Below are 18,586 nucleotides of genomic sequence, written 5' to 3' on the forward strand. Positions count from 1 at the left end.
AAATGAAAAGCAAAGTACATGCTTAAAAATCCCACTGAAGTCAGTAAAGAACACAAAATCTGATACAGAGAAAAATTTTGTAATCTTACCAAATTTTCAATGAAAATTAAAACTCACTTAAAAACCATAAGAGAGATAAAAAAACACATAAGTGGAAAGAAAAAAATAGGATCAGAAGTAAAGTTTTTGGTAAAGAGATACTCAAAAAGAAGAGAACACAGTCTGGAGAAAAAGATATTGAGGTTAAAAAAAAAAGCATACCAGTGGAAATTAACTTTTCAATGTAGTGGAAAGACATGTATATTTCACAAAAAGGCTCTCCAAGTACCAAATACAATGACAAAAAATAACAATTTTTTTAAAACTAAAGGATAAAGGAAAAAGTTGGAATCAAGTTGACAGGGTCGAGGGGGTAGTTCAGTAAGGAATGAGTAAACAGTTTGCAATGGAATGAAAATCAACCTGATATCTTCAAAGTGGATTCGCCTATTTTCCTTTGAAAAATCTACCAAACGGGATAAATCCAAAAACATTGAATTATTTATTTGCAATAAAATTAGAACATGGTTTAACCCCAAACCACAGACATTCCCCCAAGAAATGTCAACCAAACTATTAAATTCTGCCTCAAATTAAGGAATACCCTCAAAAAAGTTTTTTTATAATAAATTTATTTTTTATTGGTGTTCAATTTACCAACATACAGAATAACATCCAGTGCTCACCCCATCAAGTGCCCCCCTCAGTGCCCGTCACCCATTCACCCCCACTCCCCGCCCTCCTCCCCTTCCACCACCCCTAGTTCGTTTCCCAGAGTTAGGAGTCTTCATGTTCTGTCTCCCTTTCTGATATTTCCCACACATTTCTTCTCCCTTCCCTTATATTCCCTTTCACTATTATTTATATTCTCCAAATGTCAAAAAAGTTTTTTGACTCCCGGATTGAAATGTGCATATTAATCAAAGATTGAGAAAATTAATTGAATCTAAAGTTATTAAGAAACCCTGAGAACCAGACAACATTCTCTCACTTGAAATGAACTGTAGGGTTAAAGGCCATGGCAGATGCATGGCATCTGATTCCACCTCATGGAATATCAGGGAGGTGATGCAATTCTGCATGAATACAATATCGTTGCTTTGTTCAAGTCCACAGCCGAGATATAGGAGAATGCGGAACATCTTTACACCAGTGGTAAGAAACAACAATAGCCCAAACGAAATTAAAACCACATTTCCCATGGCATGAACAAAAAACAAGAAATGTGAAGAGACCTTGATGAACTGAATCCTCAAGAAAGACAAGCCCATGATGGGTACAAAGAGAGCCAATCTTGCAGCTTCCATATCTGGGGGAAGCACCTCATCTGGGTGTGGGTGGAGAGACAAGGTGCGTCCACCGGAAAGGGTATTTGCAAAGACAAGGAGGGAAAGGTCAAAGCTTAGATAATGTATTGATGGGATACAAGAAGTAGAATCTAATAGAGTCTAAAATGCAAAGAATTAAAACAGCCTAAACAAGTTTTTCTTCACCCCACAACCATGTTGGATTTTCGAAAAGGATAAAAGGGTAAAAAAATGTTCCTGAAAAATAGAACCCCTGAAGCTCTGTGACTTCTTGTGCTGTCTAGCTTCTGAGACCTTGCCAGAGTTGCACCCAGTGGTGTGAAAGTGTTCTTTGTTGGAAAACTAAGGGCAGAAAAATAGAGTTATTGTGGTAAGGCCTGTTGGGTAAAGAGGTATGTGTGGGGTCATTACAGAAAATCTGGTTCTTGCGAAGTTGCGGGCCCCATTTTATTGCCAGGAGAAAAGAGCACCTAAAATAATTTTCAGATTCATGATGCCTGTTACTCCAGCATGCATATGAGTGGATAGGTGGGAGGTAGAAATAGGGATAAGGGGTGGGCAGACAGCAAACACATTAATCAGATAAGTTTGTAGTTGGGAGTTCCTTGAACTGGAAACTCATTTTAATTGTATATTATTGGAGGCAATTTAGGCCTGATGATTTACAGGCACCCATGTTGCTCAGCAGACCAGTCATTCATTGCCTCCTATTTATGGGCTCAACCTTGGCCTTGGAAGTAAGCCAGGTAAGGACCTAGGCTCACAGGGAGAGAGCTCTAGCCTTTAGGCTTACACACAGGTCTACCAGTCAGCCAGACTATCAGTTTCCAGTATGTAGGTCAAGTCATCAGCAACTTCATAGAATTGTTTGCAGAGGGCAGCCCGGGTGGCTCAGAGGTTTAGTGCCACCTTCAGCCCAGGGCCTGATCCTGGAGACCTGGGATCGAGTCCCATGTCAGGCTCCCTGCATGGAGCCTGCTTCTTCCTCTGCCTGTGTCTCTGCCTCTCTCTCTCTCTGTGTATGTGTCTCTCATGAGTAAATGAATAAAATCTCTAAGAAAAAAACTGTTTACCTAAGACATTATATAGAGAGAACCTATATAACAACAATTCAGGATATACCTAACAGTGATTAAATAATCTCTTTCAAACCCAGTGAAGGCAGCAGATTGCAGATATAACACCCAGTCTGGTAATGGTAGCATGATGCAATTATTTATATGGTCATCTTAGTGAAGTCCAAGAGTTACTAGCCTATCTCCCAGAATGAGCTACGTAATTGAATCGCAAGAAGTCTATTTCATTATTTTCTCGTCAGGAAGAATAACAAAATTACCGAGACTTAGAAAGCATGAATGCCCATGAATTATCTTAGTTGGTAAAGAAAACATGAAACGTAGTTTTAGTTAATAGAACCCAACATTAGGAGAGGAATTTCTCTCTGCCTTAAGTAGGTGATCTTCACATTTGAGCTGCCTCCTGAATACCAGTAGGGATGAGCATATTCATGGCTGTGCTCTCGCCCCATGGATAAGGTCAGTATTAGGCCATGAATCTAGTAGCCAGAAACAGCCACTACCTGTTCCAAGGGTAGTGGCTTGAGCTTTGGCACAAGGCTTGGAGCACAAGGTCAAATGGCCAATAAGACCTGGGTTTGGGGGGTTGTTGTGTCCTCCTTTGGTGCCATATTGAAGAAGGATGGAAACCACAGAATTGCCATTTATTGTCTTTTCCATCAAATTATTAATGAGGTTGTTTCTGGCTACTGGAGTCATGGCCTAATATCGATCTTATCCATGGGGCGAGAGCACAGCCATGAATATGCTGGTCTCTACTGGTATTCAGGAGGCAGAGCGAATGCGAAGATCACCTACTCGAGGCACAAATAAAACCTAATCATTGTGTGTTCCAGGGAATTTTGGGCATCTGCCATTTCAATCTGAAAGGCGAGGAATAAACTGAAGAGAAACAAGGCAGGCAGGATAAGGGTCCTGTTCTAATCCTGGAACTTGTGAATATTTTACGTTACATGACAAAGGAGAATTAAGGTAACAGATGGGAGTCAGGCTGCTAATCAAGTGACTCTAAATCAGGGAGATAATCCTGGGTTATCTAGACGGATCCAAGGTAATCGCAAGGGTCCTAAAAAGTAGAAAAAAGAAGTGAAAAGGGCAGAGTGAGGTGCTGTTAAAAGGACTCAACCCATTGCTGGCCTTGAAGATGGAGGAAGGCGGGCACGAGCTGAGGCATGCCAGCAGCCTCTGGAAGCTCAAGAAGGCAAGAAAACAGAATTCTCCCTCGCATCCTCCAGAAACGAATGCAGCCCTTGCCAGCACCTTGATTTTCGTCCAGAGAGACTCACATCACACTTCTCACCTCCCACACTGTAAGATGATAAATCTGTTTTGTCCTCAGCCATGAAGTTCACGGTCATCAGTGGCAGCTGCCACAGAAAATTAATACAAGGAGCATAAAAGGAGGCTGAGAGCATAAAGCCTGAGAGTAAGACAAGGACAAGGGCTCTAGGACATAAAAGAGTTGCCTTTATGAGGTGCCCCCTTGTGGAACAAAAATTGTCCAAAAATGAACAAAGGGATCCAGCTCATGTGGATGAGCTCCTGATGATGGTGCCACTGGAGCAGGCTGTGATGGCTTGGAGACCCCAACCGAAAGAGACCACGACATTGCCAATTGAGCAGTCAGTGCCCTGGTGAACCATGGTATCAGAGACGGTTAAATATGTTGCCTACGTGCATACTCTCCTTTCTTTCTGTGGAGAGATGCATGTGCTAGAAAGTCTTGATGACTGCAGAAGAATGAACTGTCATGATGGTGGTTATTTATTCCTAAGGACTGAGTCCCATTCCCCCCCCCCGCCCCCCATACAGGGTATTTCCCATCAGGATATATACACATTCTAATGTATAGATCAAGGGAAAGGAAAAAAAAATTACTGTTCACCAGAGGAACATAAAATATCTTACTAATTTAAATTGCTCTAGATAGGAAGTGTGATCTAGAAATAATAATGTGGCTATAAAAAGCCAGCCACTCCCCACCAGATAGAATTCCTCGTAGTCAGAAAATAAACACATTGCACAACAGATCAGATCAAGATTCCAATTGATGGAGTATGATAAAGAAGGTCAATAGAAATATTGCCCTGAGTTTTCTTGATGAAAATATTCTCAAGCCAATTAAAACAATTCAAGACTCAGAAAATCGTGTGCCCCCTCCCCACCCCCCCACCCCCCTACGCACTCATGCTTATGGATCCTCTGGCAGTAAAACTGAAAACAAACAAAAAACAACAAGTAATTCTAATCACTTGGGAGACAGCCCATGCTTGCAAAGAGGCAGCAACGTAAAGTTACATTCCTTTCAATTCAGCCAATACCTTTTTAAGATAATATATGCTATTTGTCCAAACATACTTTATAGTCATGGGATAAAAAAAGAAAAAAAAAAAAAAGCAAGCCCCACTTAGTTCTCCAACTGGTTTTTTAAGCCATACAACATTAAATACTCAGATGACTTGGAAAATCAGAACAACTAATAATTTACTGCATTTTAATAGTTTCCATCTAAATGTTTGGCATTCCCTGTTTGAAGTCGTAAGTTATAGTTGTATATGCAAAACAACCACAATTTTAGAGATTAACTTACTCTCAGGAAAGCTGGAGCAAGAGTCTAGAAACAAAGCATCCACAGGTCTCTGCATATCCTGGAGGAGATTTCACATTCCTTTTGGGTCACTACTACATCATGCTTTTAATTTCATGTTTATTGTGAAGAATTCCGGTTTAGAATGATTTCCGAAAAGGATTATGGTCTGAGTTCGGCCAGGCTGCCAAAAACTCTCCGCTCACATCACATGGTGACTTCTTTGCTGTTTTCCTTTTCTTTGTCTCCCAGCCAGCCACTCAGCAGGGAGTTCGTAGTTGCAGATGGCTCGCTGGACATATCAAAACATCAGCAGCTATCAAACCAAAGAGAATCTAGTCTTTCCCAATTAGCCTTTTCATACAATGCCCTGATGGCAGAGTTGGCCCCCAGCACAGCCTTTTTAAAAAAAAAAAAAAAAAAAAAGAAAGAAAGAAAGAAAGAAACATAAGTGAAGAGATGGGTCAGAGAAAAGCAGAGCAGAGAGAGGTTGAAAAAGAAAAGATTTTTTTTTTTTAATGATAGCTATAAATATATACCATCGGGTCAGAAAGTCACACAAAATCCTCCACTGAAAATTTAGTTCTTAAAACCTGGGTGCAGAAATATGCCCATGAAGCAGTGTCATGCTTCAGGGTAAAAGAACGAGCTCTGGATTTTCAGCTGCATTTCAGCTGCAATTGCATGCCAGCTAAGTGGGGCATCTCTCCTGGAGTGCCAAGTAGGAGGATCCGGGGAGCCAGGTCATGCCAAAGCACCTGCATCCCCCCAAATCTACCGGCTTGTTCCTTCTGCCACAAGTCCCAGCAAACAAACCACTTCCTCTGGAACCAACTGCTGGTTGGAGTAGGTCCTGTCTTCCCTATTTTTCAAGAAACGTTTCTAACAGGTAGGAACTGCCATCCCGCCTTCTTTGAGCATTTCAGTTAAGGCCAGGCAATTCGTGGCTGATGAAGAAAAGCAAAAGAGGGCCTGCTGTCTTTCCGCTCGCAGTCTGTCCATCTGTTCCAGGCTTCTGCACTGGGGTTGCTCTCTGAGCACACGACCGATGGAGAAATGATGTGCTCTGCGTGCAATTCTTAAATCGAATAGACTCCTCTGTGCCCCAGGGTCTGCAAAAATCACATGAGATCCTCCTCACCTACTTCCCACCCCTCGATGCTTATTCAATCGTGTGTGCTCTTGCACTAGTTGTGAGTTCAGAAATTGCCCTCAGCAAACAAAACAGAGGCAGATCGAACTCATTAATGCCGGAGACTGTCAAACTTAAAAAGAGAAAAAACACACACAAACCAAAACACTTCTGAGCGGTCCTGCATGTCTGCTGTCTTCTGCAGAAGATACAAAACTATCCGGTTTTATAACACAGCCAGCATTCTGTAAGCAGAGAATATAATTCAGGAAATGTTTTTCAGTAACTTTTTTCCTAGAAGGATTTTTGTATCAAGGATGGAGCTGATGCGTTCTGGCCCTTGTTGGCTCCTGAACCCTATCCTCTTCTTCTTTTCCTTTCCTTTCCTTTCCTTTCCTTTCCTTTCCTTTCCTTTCCTTTCCTTTCCTTTCCTTTCCTTTCTTCTTTTCCTTTCCTTTCCTTTCCTTTCCTTTCCTTTCCTTTCTTTCCTTTCTTTCCTTTCCTTTCTTTCTTTCTTCTTTCTTCCTTTCCTTTCCTTTCCTTTCCTTTCCTTTCCTTTCTTCCTTTCCTTTCCTTTCCTTTCCTTTCCTTTCCTTTCCTTTCCTTTCCTTTCCTTTCCTTTCCTTTCCTTTCCTTCCCTTCCCTTCCCTTCCCTTCCCTTTCCTTTCCTTCTTTCCTTTCTTTCTTTTCTTTTCTTTTCTTTTCTTTCTTTTTTCTTCTTTCTTTTCTTCTTTTTTTTTTTAATAGAAGTAGTTGACATGCAATGTTGCATTGGTTTCAGGTGTACATGGTGATTCAGCATATCCATGTGTTATGCTATGCTCACTGCAAGTGTAGCTACCATCTGTCCATAAAATGCTATTATAATACCATTGACTGTATCCCCTATGCTGAGTCTTTCATCCCCATGACTTACCCATTCCATACCTGGAAAGCTGTACGTCTCACTCGCCTTCAGACACTATTCTTTTCCTTCAAAATGTTGGCCTCTTCCTTCCCACGTGGCACATGGTAATCTCTGTACCACTGTAACAGAGCAAGGGCACGCTCATTAATCTTCAACATTTTCTTGACTAAGTCTTATATCTTCATTCTTCTAAATAATCTTTAGAATCAGCTTGCCAATTAAAAAAAAAAACAACACCCTGTTGGGATTTTAAAAACAGAACAGTACTGATTTTGTGCAGAAGGTAATTACTATAAGCAACCACATATGGCACTTACGATGTGCGGGGCACACGCACTTAAATATTAACCCATTTAACTCACCTAATAATTTTATCACGTAGGCTCACCCCCATTTTACAGATGAGAAAAATGAAGTCCAGAGAGTTTAAATAACTGGCACAAATTTAGACAGCTGGCGAGTAGCAGCAGATCCTGGGTAAAAACTCAGAGCATCTCCAGTCTGTAGCTTAAATAACAAATATTATGATGTCTCATTTGTAGGGGGTCCCTGTTCACCCAATGGTTCCCACTTTAGCTACACACATTTTACCATTTGCCTTGCCTTGTGCTTCATGTATTTTGCAGCAACGTTCTCCAGTGCCGGAAGCCTTATAGATTTCATGTGGTTGTAAAACATTCCTTGGAGTTCTTTCCTGGCTGCTTGTACAGACTACTTAGCTCCTGGGACATGTGTGCAAAAGCAGAAAAAAAAAACAAAAAAAACAAACAAAAAAAAAACAACTTGATTTGCGAAGAAAGGAGAATGGAACCACCTAGCAGCCTGACAGAGAAAGAGAGACAGAGAGACAGAGAGAGAGAAAGAGACAGGGAGGGAGGAGGAGGGAGGGAGACTGAGCACATCTGCTTGTTTCCCAGGGACTTTGTGATCTTGCTTTTTGTCCTTCCTGAGACCCAGCTGCAAGGCTACAGTTGGGTTTTGGCAAATACTCTCCAAAAATTCCTCTTTCTTGTTTTTGTTTTTTTTTTTGTTTTGTTTTGTTTTTTAAATATAAGAAACAAATTCTACTTGGTCCTATTTTGTGTGCTCTCTCGCTCTCACTTTGCATTGAAACATCCTTTGTATGGTATATTCTTGCTCTTAATTTTTATTTGCATTTGCATTGCTCAGATATGTTTTCACCTATCTCTATCATCTGCCTATGGGCTGTCTCTTGAAGCAGTATCATCAACTTTATGGTCAACTAATATTCGATAAAGGAGGAAAGACTATGCACTGGAAGAAAGACAGTCTCTTCAATAAATGGTGCTGGAAAATTGGACATCCACATGCAGAAGAATGAAACTAGACCACTCTCTTGCACCATACACAAAGATAAACTCAAAATGGATGAAAGATCTAAACGTGAGACAAGAATCCATCAAAATCCTAGAGGAGAACACAGGCAACACCCTTTTTGAACTCGGCCACAGTAACTTCTTGCAAGATATTGTTCTTTTCACCCAGTCTGTAAATCTTCTACTTTCTGTGAGAGATCCAAGTCCCTGCAATAAGCAACTCATTTTGTCCAGTTGTCTCATTATACAGTTTCCAAATGAAACTTTCCTGCGCTTTTCCCATTTCTCCTTTTCAATGCTGATCATAGTTTTTATTTTTCCCCCTCTGTTCCTTTTTTTTACTTTCAACTTGTCCTTTTCTCTTTTGCTGTGGAAAGCCCTGGATGAGTACTTTCTAGTCTTTCATTCCACTAGGAATCACGCTCAACTCTTGACAAACATACTTGAACCTGCCTCACTCTGGCAAGGGGGAAAAAAAAACCAGCCTAAATCTCTATCTTCCCCCCTCCAAGACCTGCTATTTTGGCATCCACACCCCACTCCATATGGATAAGTCTGCCAGCATGGTTGACCTCAAAGCTTGAGCTCTACTCCTTACTCCTTACTCGCAGTGCAATGCCAAGCAGGTGACTCACCCAAGGAGCCTCTCAGTCCCTCATCTGTAAGATATAGATGATATGATACTATGCAACACGGTCTTTTAGGATTTGAACATTTTAGAATTGGGGGTCCGATTAAAGGAAACAACACATGTAAAGAATTTAGCAAAGTACCAAGCGCTGACTGAGCACTTGATAAATGGTAGCAATTACACTCTTCACAGCCCTGGAAAAACTGCAAATGGTAGGTTTTTTTTTTTAATTAAAATATAATTGGCATGCAGTATAATATTCGTTTCAGGTGTATACTCTAATAATTTGATGATTCTATCCATCACTCAGTGCTCATGACAGTAAATGTACTCTTAATCCCCTTTGTCTATTTCACCCATCCCACCCACCTGGAAATTATAGGTATTTTTTAAAATTCCTAATCTGATTAATGAAAAACATACTACCACCTTGATGACTTAACATATATTTCTTAGGTTACTTGTAACGTCAAGGATATTTTATTTTTATTTTCTTAAAGATTTTTATTTATTTCTTCATGAGAGACACACAGAGAGAACCAGAGACATAGGAAGAGGGAGAAGCAGGTTCCCTGTGGGGACCCCGATGTGGGACTCGATGCCAGGACCCCGGGATCACGACCTGAGCCAAGGGCAGCCACTCAACCACTGAGCCACTCAGGGGCCCCTGTCAAGTATATTTTAACACGATTTCTGGCTACTTGTAAATTGACTAGTAAATCCGTCTTTTTTTTTTTTTCTCTACTTATATAACTGTTTACTCTGTCATTCTGGATTTTTGTGTTTATGCTTTTGTTTTTGACCATGACTGAGAATATCTTAAATCATTTATTTAAAAAATAATGTTGCTGCCTTCTCACATCTAGTTTTGCTGATAAGCAAGCTTATCTAACTCTGAATCTCATTCACTTAAGGTATTTCTTTGTTCTTGCTAGGTGATTTTAGGATTTTTCTCATTAGTCACAAATGTATGAAGTTTCATGAAAATGTGCTTAGGTGTAGGCTTTGGTTTTTGGTTTTGGTTTTTGGTCCTGCCTGGCACTCTGTGGCCACTTGCAATCAAAGAACTTGTGTTCTTTGTTTTGTTTTGTTTTTAAGTCCTGGGAAATTTTCAGCTAATATTTTGGTCCAGTATAGCTTCCCTTTTAGTCTATTCTTTTTTTCTGAGAAGCTTATTAGGTATTTGAGGTCGATTGTCTTTGTCTAACCTTCTTCCTAACTACTGTCTTAAAACTGGAAAGCAATCCATTTTCACACCACATAAATCTCTCCAACATACAATTTTTATTATGTCACTCCCATCGCTGCCTTCGCAGTGTCTTGGCTTCTTTGCAAAACTACATAAGGCTTTTATCATCTGGTCATCTGGTCACTGCCCCAGCCTGCCTTTGCCTTAACCCTTCTTCTAACTCCAGACATACTGAGACATGATTTTTTAAATTTTAAAATTTTATTTTATTTTGAGAGAGAGAGAGAGCACCTCAAGGTGTGAGCAGAGGGGAGAGGCAGAAGGAGAGGGAGAGAAAGGATCTTAAGCAGGCTCCACACCCAGCACAGAGTCCAATGTGGGGCTGGATCTCACAACCCTGAAATCAGGACATGAGCTAAAACCAAAAGTCAGACACTTAAACAAGTACGCCACCGAGGCACCCCTAATTTTTTTTTTTTAAATGAACACATCATATTGTAATTTACCTCTGTTTGCTTTCTTGGAATTAACCCCTCCTCTCATCTGGTCTTCCCATAATGACTTTATAAATGATCATTGTAAGGTCCAGTAGTTATATGTAATAATTGATAACTACCCTCCTAATCTTACTTGTCCATCAGGTCTTGTGTTTGACTTCTCCTCACATAGGAGCCTTCCTGGCCTTGTCCCATGTGGGTTAGAGGCCCTTCTCAAGTACTCCCATGGCACCATGCACTGCTGTGGTGGTATGTACCTCACCATACTTCAAACTAATCATACTCATCTCTCCCACCATAAACTAGACATTAAACATCTGAGGAGTACTATAAACTCTTCACTGTGTTCATATCACAGAGCCTAGGGCATGAAAGTTGCTCAATACATAGATTTTGAATTTTAGATTTATAGCGTGGATGCGAGATAGGGAAGCAAAAACAAAACAAAACTATGATGTTTTCTTTCTAGAAGCCTGGTTATGAAAGAAAGGCCATCGGTGGAGTGGGAGCCAAAATGAGTTGTTTGGATCAAGGGTAGTTTTCTTTTTTAAAGGTGGTATTTAGAAGGGAAAGTAAAAAAGGAAATGCTGAAAATCCAGGAGAAATCAAGTAACAAATGGAGCACTGCTCTTTCTTGGTGGGAGGAGGAGAAGGAACTGGGTCAGAAGCAGATGAGCCGGGAGCCTGGAACAGGGAGAGTTTGTCAGAAGAAAAAAAAAGGAGGCGAATGACAGGGCTGAGTGAATTTTTAAATATGACACCATGAAATAAAAAATTCACCCATGAGAGTTAAGATTTTTTTTTTTCCTGCGAAGCAGAAAGCAAATTCTAAGAAGAGACCAACAGATGTGTTTGGCAACTGAAATAGCTCCAGAAGAATGGAAGTGTTCCTTAGGCACATGAGCGTGCTGAGAGGCCTGCAGAGGCCAGTAGGACTCCTTTAAACAGAAGGAAAATTTGTAAAGTTTGTCCCTGAACTGATGGCTCTATGTAACATATCTACAAAAAGTTGTTTATCACTGATTAAAATAATTGATGGAGTGGGAAGCCTGGGTGGCTCAGTAGTTGAGCATCTGCCTTCCACTCAGGGCATGATCCCGGGTCCAGGGATTGAGTCCCACATCAGACTCCCTGCGAGGAGCCTGCTTCTCCCTCTATGTCTCTGCCTCTTTCTCTGTGACTCTCATGAATAAATAAAATCTTTAAAAAATAAAATAATTGATGGATCAAAAAAAAAGGTCAGCGGTTACTGAAACCAATTAAGTCATGAACTACATAAAGACTTGAAACTGCTTAATATGAGCAAGCAAGAAAAAACACAGCTACCAAACAAGATGAGTGACTCAAACTCAGGACACAGGTGTCAGCACTAGCACTCGGTGATGAAAACAGTGATACGAAAAGTAAACATAACATTGAATTTTGTGACATTTTTGCTATTTCATGCTTTTTACAAAAGGTAACTTGCCTAATTCATAATTAAACATGACTGAATATTTTTACCTATATTTGCCAATTTTGAATTTATAAAGTCATCAGGTCTACACAGATTTCCCCCTTCTTTTTTACTTTACGTAAGCCTGTTAAACCTGGTTTTGTTTTTTTTTTTTTTAACATTATGATCAATTACATCATCACAAACTAGAGGTAGATTTGCAGATTTGCAGAAACTGCACATGACTCATCGGGTTTAAAAGAACTAAGCAATCCTGACATTGAATTTCTCTTTGACTTTCATTGACAATGGGGGACTATCTCAGGGCAAGATGTGAAAAGGGAACATAGACTGTTTGTCCTTCTCCGGTTACTGTGGCCAAGTTCAAAAAGGGTGTTGCCTGAGTTCTCCTCTGGGATTTTGATGGGATCTTGTCTCACATTTAGATCTTTCATCTATTTTGAGTTTATCTTTGTGTATGGTGCAAGAGAGTGGTCCAGTTTCATTCTTCTGCATGTGGATGTCCAATTTTCCCAGCACCATTTATTGAAGAGACTGTCTTTCTTCCAGTGGATCGTCTTTCCTCCTTTGTCGAATATTAGTTGACCATAAAGTTCAGGGTCCATTTCTGGGTTCTCTGTTCTGTTCCATTGGTCTATGTGTCTGTTTTTGTGCCAGTACCACACTGTCTTGATGACCACAGCTTTGTAGTACAACCTGAAATCTGGCATTGTGATGCCCCCAGATATGGTTTTCTTTTTTTAAAATTCCCCTGGCTGTTTGGGGTCTTTTCTGATTCCACACAAATCTTATGTTCTCATTCATTTGGGGAATATGAATAATAGTGAAAGGGAATATAAGGGAAGGGAGAAGAAATGTGTGAGAAATATCAGAAAGGGAGACAGAGCATAAAGACTCCTAACTCTGGGAAATGAACTAGGGGTGGTGGAGGGGGAGGAGGGCGGGGGGTGGGGGTGAATGGGTGACGGGCACTGAGGGGGACACTTGACGGGATGAGCACTGGGTGTTATTCTGTATGTTGGTAAATTGAACACCAATAAAAATTAATTTATAAAAAAAAAGATTTTGAAAAAATGAAAAAAAAAAAAAGATGTGAAAAGGGAGTTTGTTAGTAATGGTAGATGCCAATCTCAGTGCAGAAATACCTGCATGGATCCTGGGGAATCCCAACTCCTTCTCTCATAGATTAGGAAATCTAAGCCTCAATCCACAGCAGTTTTGGCTAGTAATCTTTTACATATGTATTTTTTAGATATTTGATGATATCCATACATCCAGAATTTTGCATGAGCTTTTTTTCCTTCACAGAAATCATTTGTTATTATATAAAAAGCTCGGATGCTCAGCCTTTTTGTAAAAAATAGTGAGAACTTCAAACAAAAATCTATTCTGTTACTGAAAAACATTGCTTACAACCTACAATTATTGCTCTTCTAAACCCACCCTTGGTGCACTTTTGCAACTTTCCTGGTCTGTTTCTTGTAAAACTTAAAAAGCTGGAGGAAATATTGGGCCAATTACCTTTGAGTTGATCGTTTGCAGCAAAATAGTACATGGTGTAATTTTAAAAAACAATCACAAGATTTCTACCAATTGCTGGACTATGCTATTGTGTTTGTTCCTTCAACAAAGCCATAAAATGGAAGAATAAAATATAACAAAAATAGAGATCAAATTCAAATACAAATAAATATCCAGATGCCAGAAATGAAACAGGAGAAAAAAGAAGCTAAAATAAGATTGTAATTTTAAGCCAGTTAAGTTTTAAGTGGTTTGGCAAAGGCTGATTCATAAGCCAGCTAAAAAGTAATTCATGTGTAAGGATAAAAAGAGTTCCATCTTTCAACAAAATCTGGGATTGGTCTTTCATCGATATCTCTGAAAGAACTAATAGATACCCCTCAAGAAGAAAAGTAATTGAACCCAGAAGGAAGTAGTTGGAGGTTGGAAACTAATAAATAAATTGGTAGGCTAAATAAATGTTGGTTGTGGAAAGTAATGGTGACAGTGATTAATTTGTGTTCGGGGGTGGAAGGAAGACGTTAGTCACAATAGAGACTAAAATATCAGACAGCAATTATATGGGAGAAGAGGGATAGATAAGCAGAATTAAGTCCCCTTGAAATCTCATTGTTCAGGATGAGGACAGAAATTCTGATTAACTTTAAAACACATTATCCAATATGGTAGCCACAAGCCCCAGGCGGGTATTCAAATTTAAATGTTAAGATTTAAACCAATAAGGTTTAAAATTAACTTTCTTTACCTCTAACAGTCATCTTGCTTCTAACAATAAGAAACAGCTCAGAAAACTGAAAACCAATAATGTTTCCTGTACTCATTGAGGCTTCAGAACAAACACAGCCTTGAGATCTGGAATCATAGGAGTCCAATGGCATTGAGAGACTTACCACTTCTTATCATTCAGATGAATCATGCTTTTATGTAGGTCCCCACTCAAATGTGGCTTTCTTTCGAGGAGCTAGCAATATTCCCGGATGTGGGATATGCATTCCCCCAAATCCAAATAAAGCAAACAAATGCTGGGCTTCTTATTCCATCCTAGAAGTAGGAAAAAACCCATCACTTGTAGAATATCCCAGTTGGCTCCTGCCCAGATTATTCCAAAAAATGTTATCATTAGGGCAGGTCCTTGGACCTTTGCTGGATTTCTTAACCAGTCTTGGTTGGGTCTGTGAGTCATCACTGCATTCAAATCAGTCCCAAGCCTTCTCTTCAATTTCCAATATTATCATGTCATTAACGTGGTATATTATTACCCTGGAGACCTATATCAGGTCCAAATCCCTCGTGACCAAATTATGACCATAAGCTGCTGAATTTAGATGACCTGTGACAGCACAGTAAATGTGAACTGGGATCCTTCACATGTGAAACTGAACTATGGTTGGGTCTCTTCCAAGACTGAGATGCAGAAAAAAGCGTTTGAAAAAAAAAATCACTGGGCATCTGTTGTAGCTTGTAGGTGGTTGAAACTGTGTCTGGAACTGCTGATGTATTGGACAGTATAGCTTTAGTTAAGCCTCAATGGTCCACTGTTTGTCTCCATGAGCTGTAAGACTTTTCCACAGGCCACACAGGGCTGTGATAGAGGGAATTCATTGCTATCAGCACTCTAGTATCTAACATGTTGCTAATTAAAGAGGTAATCTCTTTGCCCACCAGGTATCTGCATCGTTTTAAATTAACCATCTGTGTAGACTTGAGAAATTCTAGTGGTTCCCATTTAGCATGTCCAGTTAAGACTGGCCTGAGGATTGGCCATCATGCCTTCTATTTATAGCATTAGGTAGGGGAAGTAATTGCTAGTGGGATTATATCCCACCTAGTTAATGCAGCCAGGTAAAGGAGAACCAACCACCTCACATAAAGTTTGCTCAAAAGTCCCCATTTTCATCTTAAATTTCACTTTAATCCCATCAACCTTTTAATCTCCCTATGTTCCTGATCTAAAGTATGCCACCATTAAGATATCACCAACAGGTTTCAAATCATAGCACACTGACTCCTGTATTAAGGAGTCCAAAGAAAAGTTTCTCCTCCCCTTCCTCTCCCTGACAGTCTTATCCACACATGTGCTTTATGGCCTTGGGTCCCCACCAGGCTTGACCAGAAGACCCTGGCCTCTCCTTTTCAATATTTATTTTGATTAATCTGTTTACCCAATACCCCAGGCAATTCTGGGTGACGTTTCTCACAAAATCTTTGCCCTCTGCTTTTTTAAATTCCTCCAAAGTGGGGTTAATGGACAGAACTTGTCTGGGGCCTTCTAGCATTGGGGGACCCATGGGCAGTCTCACTGGTCCATAGAAGCTTCAATAATGCTGCACCAACACCTTTGCTTCAACACCATCAATGTTCACCACATTCATCCCTTTTGTAATAACCACCTAAAGATGTCCACACTGCTGGGTGGAGTCCCCTGATTCTCCGTTCTGTCTCTCCCTTTTTCTTTTTAATTACTTTGGTGACCTTGGTATCAACAAGATCCCAATGGGGAAGCTAAGACAGCAATTCTAATAAAAACTTCCCAGGTTTTGGATTTTGTGAGTAATGTCACATGGGGTACCCATGTAATAGGGGTCCCCTTAATCATGGCATTTACCATAACCCGGTAACACGCACATGCAGTAGGTGAATACCCCAGTCACCCACCATAAAGCCAATTGCACACCGACAGCTTGTCTGCAAAGTGCATCAGCTGCTTCAACTGAAGTGTTCTGGTTGGCAATTAGAGTGGGAGTTGGGCAATCTTCCATCTCAGGTGAGCACACTTATGGTGGCCTTTATCCAGGCCATTAGAAATCCCTCAGGAATAAGCTTCTGTGTGTCTGGATCACCTGAAACCATCTGTGATTGTTCAAAAGTGGGCTGCAGATCCTGTATCAAACAAACATGCCCTTCCACTCTGCAACATCCCAGACAAGATAGAGCCCCCAAATCAGTTACTCTCATGGTCCATTTTAATAAAGATTCCTCAGGAAGCTGATAATTCCATCCACGAAATGAGACACCTCCTTCACACTATAGCTCCTGGTTTTAGTAGTTTTTTGGTTTTGCCTTCCACCACACTGACTACCTTTTTGGTGATCAGAGGATGATTAGAGGTACCTTCCTGGCATAGTTTTCCCCTTTCTTAGCAGCTTTGAGGCTAGCGATCAAAGCTCAGATTGACCCATATTTGAACTTGTTCCAGCATTGAGGCCCAACTTAGAAGAGATCATGAGAGATTATGTGTTTAGCATGCTTATATTTTGCATTTCCATAGATATCCAGTGAGCCAGTTCCTCAGGACTTGGGTCTATTCTCATCTCTAATTCCACTGGTAGCTTGTACTGTTAGTAACTGATCAAAGAGCAGCTACAGTTTGATACTATGAGTCACTAGGTAGCTATCCAGGAATCAAGGGTTCCTCATCCCTGCCCTCCATTCTTTCTGTTTCCAAACCATGTGTTTTCATGAGCCAGAGCTGTTCTCGCAAATTCCACTTCACTGACACCAAATGTCTAGAAAAAACTGTTTTCTCCTTTGTGTTTTCCTTTGCTCTCATAGTTTGCTTCTGGCCACCAAATGTGTAGGGTTTTTTTCCCCCCCATATTGACCAATTCTCCAACACCAGCTGGGTGTCCAACAATTTAATTTAGTTCTGACACTGTCTGGAATTAGCATCAGATCCCATCAGTTAATAGCCCTGTCTCACTAGACTCCTCCCACTTCGGGTGCCAATCACAAGTTCCATAAGGTCTCCTCTACTTTTGAACTTCCAACTGTAAATGGGGTTCCCATGACCCTATCCTTGGATCTGACAATTTGCTAGGACAGCTTACAGACCTCAGGAGAACACCTACATATGTTTACTGGTTTATTATATAATGAAAAATATGACTGATAAAAGAATCAGATGAAAAGATACATAGAATAAGGTCTAGAAGGGTTCAAGCGCAGGAGCCTCACTCACGCTGGAATTGAGATGCACCCACCACCTTCCAAGCACATAGATGTGTCCACCAACTTGGAAGCTCTCTGAATCTAGTATTTTTGGAATTTTTATGGAGTTTCATCAAATAGGCATAACTGATTATTAACTCAGTTCCCAACACTTCTCCCACCGTGGGGTTGAAAGTACCAAGCTTCTAATCATGGCTTGCTCTTTCTGTGACCAGGGATAATCCCAGAGCCCACCAGAGTCATCTCATTAGGACAAAAGATACTTCTATCACCCAAGAAATCCCAAGGGTCTTAGGAGCTCTGTGTTAGGAATATATATATATATATATATATATATATATATATATATATATGCAAGTGAATGCAGAGAATTGCAGCCAAGACCAGCTTACCTGGTGCAGAAGCTAGCAGAGCCATAAACTGGTAGGAAAAAAACACCTTAAATGATAATTCTGATGAATTGCTGGAGGCTGAGAGTAGGACATTCCTGCGGTCAACAGTGTTAAAGGGACCAGAAGCACATGCATGTAACTGGAGGAGGGCAAATGTTATAGGCCTGCAGGATACATCTATCACCTGAGATCTGAAACTAAAATGAGGCCAGGAGGGAAGAGATCCTCTGACCTCTCTCCTCTTCCACCTTTGCATCTATTGTTGCTTTTTCTTATTGGATTGGACAGACCCAACTGGAAGCCAACCATGAAAGCAGGGAATTGGTGATGCAGTCCACAGTGGTCAGCCTCCCTAGGAAAATAAAGAACAAAACCAGCACAGGGGCTGTCTACAGTAGAGTTAGAGATGATGAAACTATTTTTCCTTTTGAAAAAAAAATCCTTTCTTTTGTTTTATTCCAATCTCCTTCCTTTTTCATGCCTGTTTATCTGCTCTTGAACATATTCCTAATAAAAACCCAAGTTTTCAAAAATAACCATATTATGATGGTTTTAGCAAACCATGTC

At 40.4% G+C, this 18,586-nt stretch overlaps 1 protein-coding gene across 1 annotated transcript in view; it reads right to left on the reverse strand.

The window, feature by feature from the left end:
* Positions 1 to 6,222, reverse strand: part of ABCA9 (ATP binding cassette subfamily A member 9) — a 59,479-nt gene extending 53,257 nt beyond the window's left edge. The window contains exons 1-2 of the mRNA XM_055324624.1: positions 5,549 to 6,222; positions 5,013 to 5,408 (exon numbers count right to left, since the gene is read on the reverse strand). The gene's annotated coding sequence lies outside the window, so the exon portion shown is untranslated. The remainder of the gene's footprint in view (positions 1 to 5,012; positions 5,409 to 5,548) is intronic.
* Between the last annotated feature and the right edge of the window lie 12,364 nt (positions 6,223 to 18,586).

The sequence above is a fragment of the Nyctereutes procyonoides genome, unplaced genomic scaffold (genome assembly GCF_905146905.1).
Source record: "Nyctereutes procyonoides isolate TBG_1078 unplaced genomic scaffold, NYPRO_anot_genome, whole genome shotgun sequence".
NCBI lineage: Eukaryota > Metazoa > Chordata > Mammalia > Carnivora > Canidae > Nyctereutes > Nyctereutes procyonoides.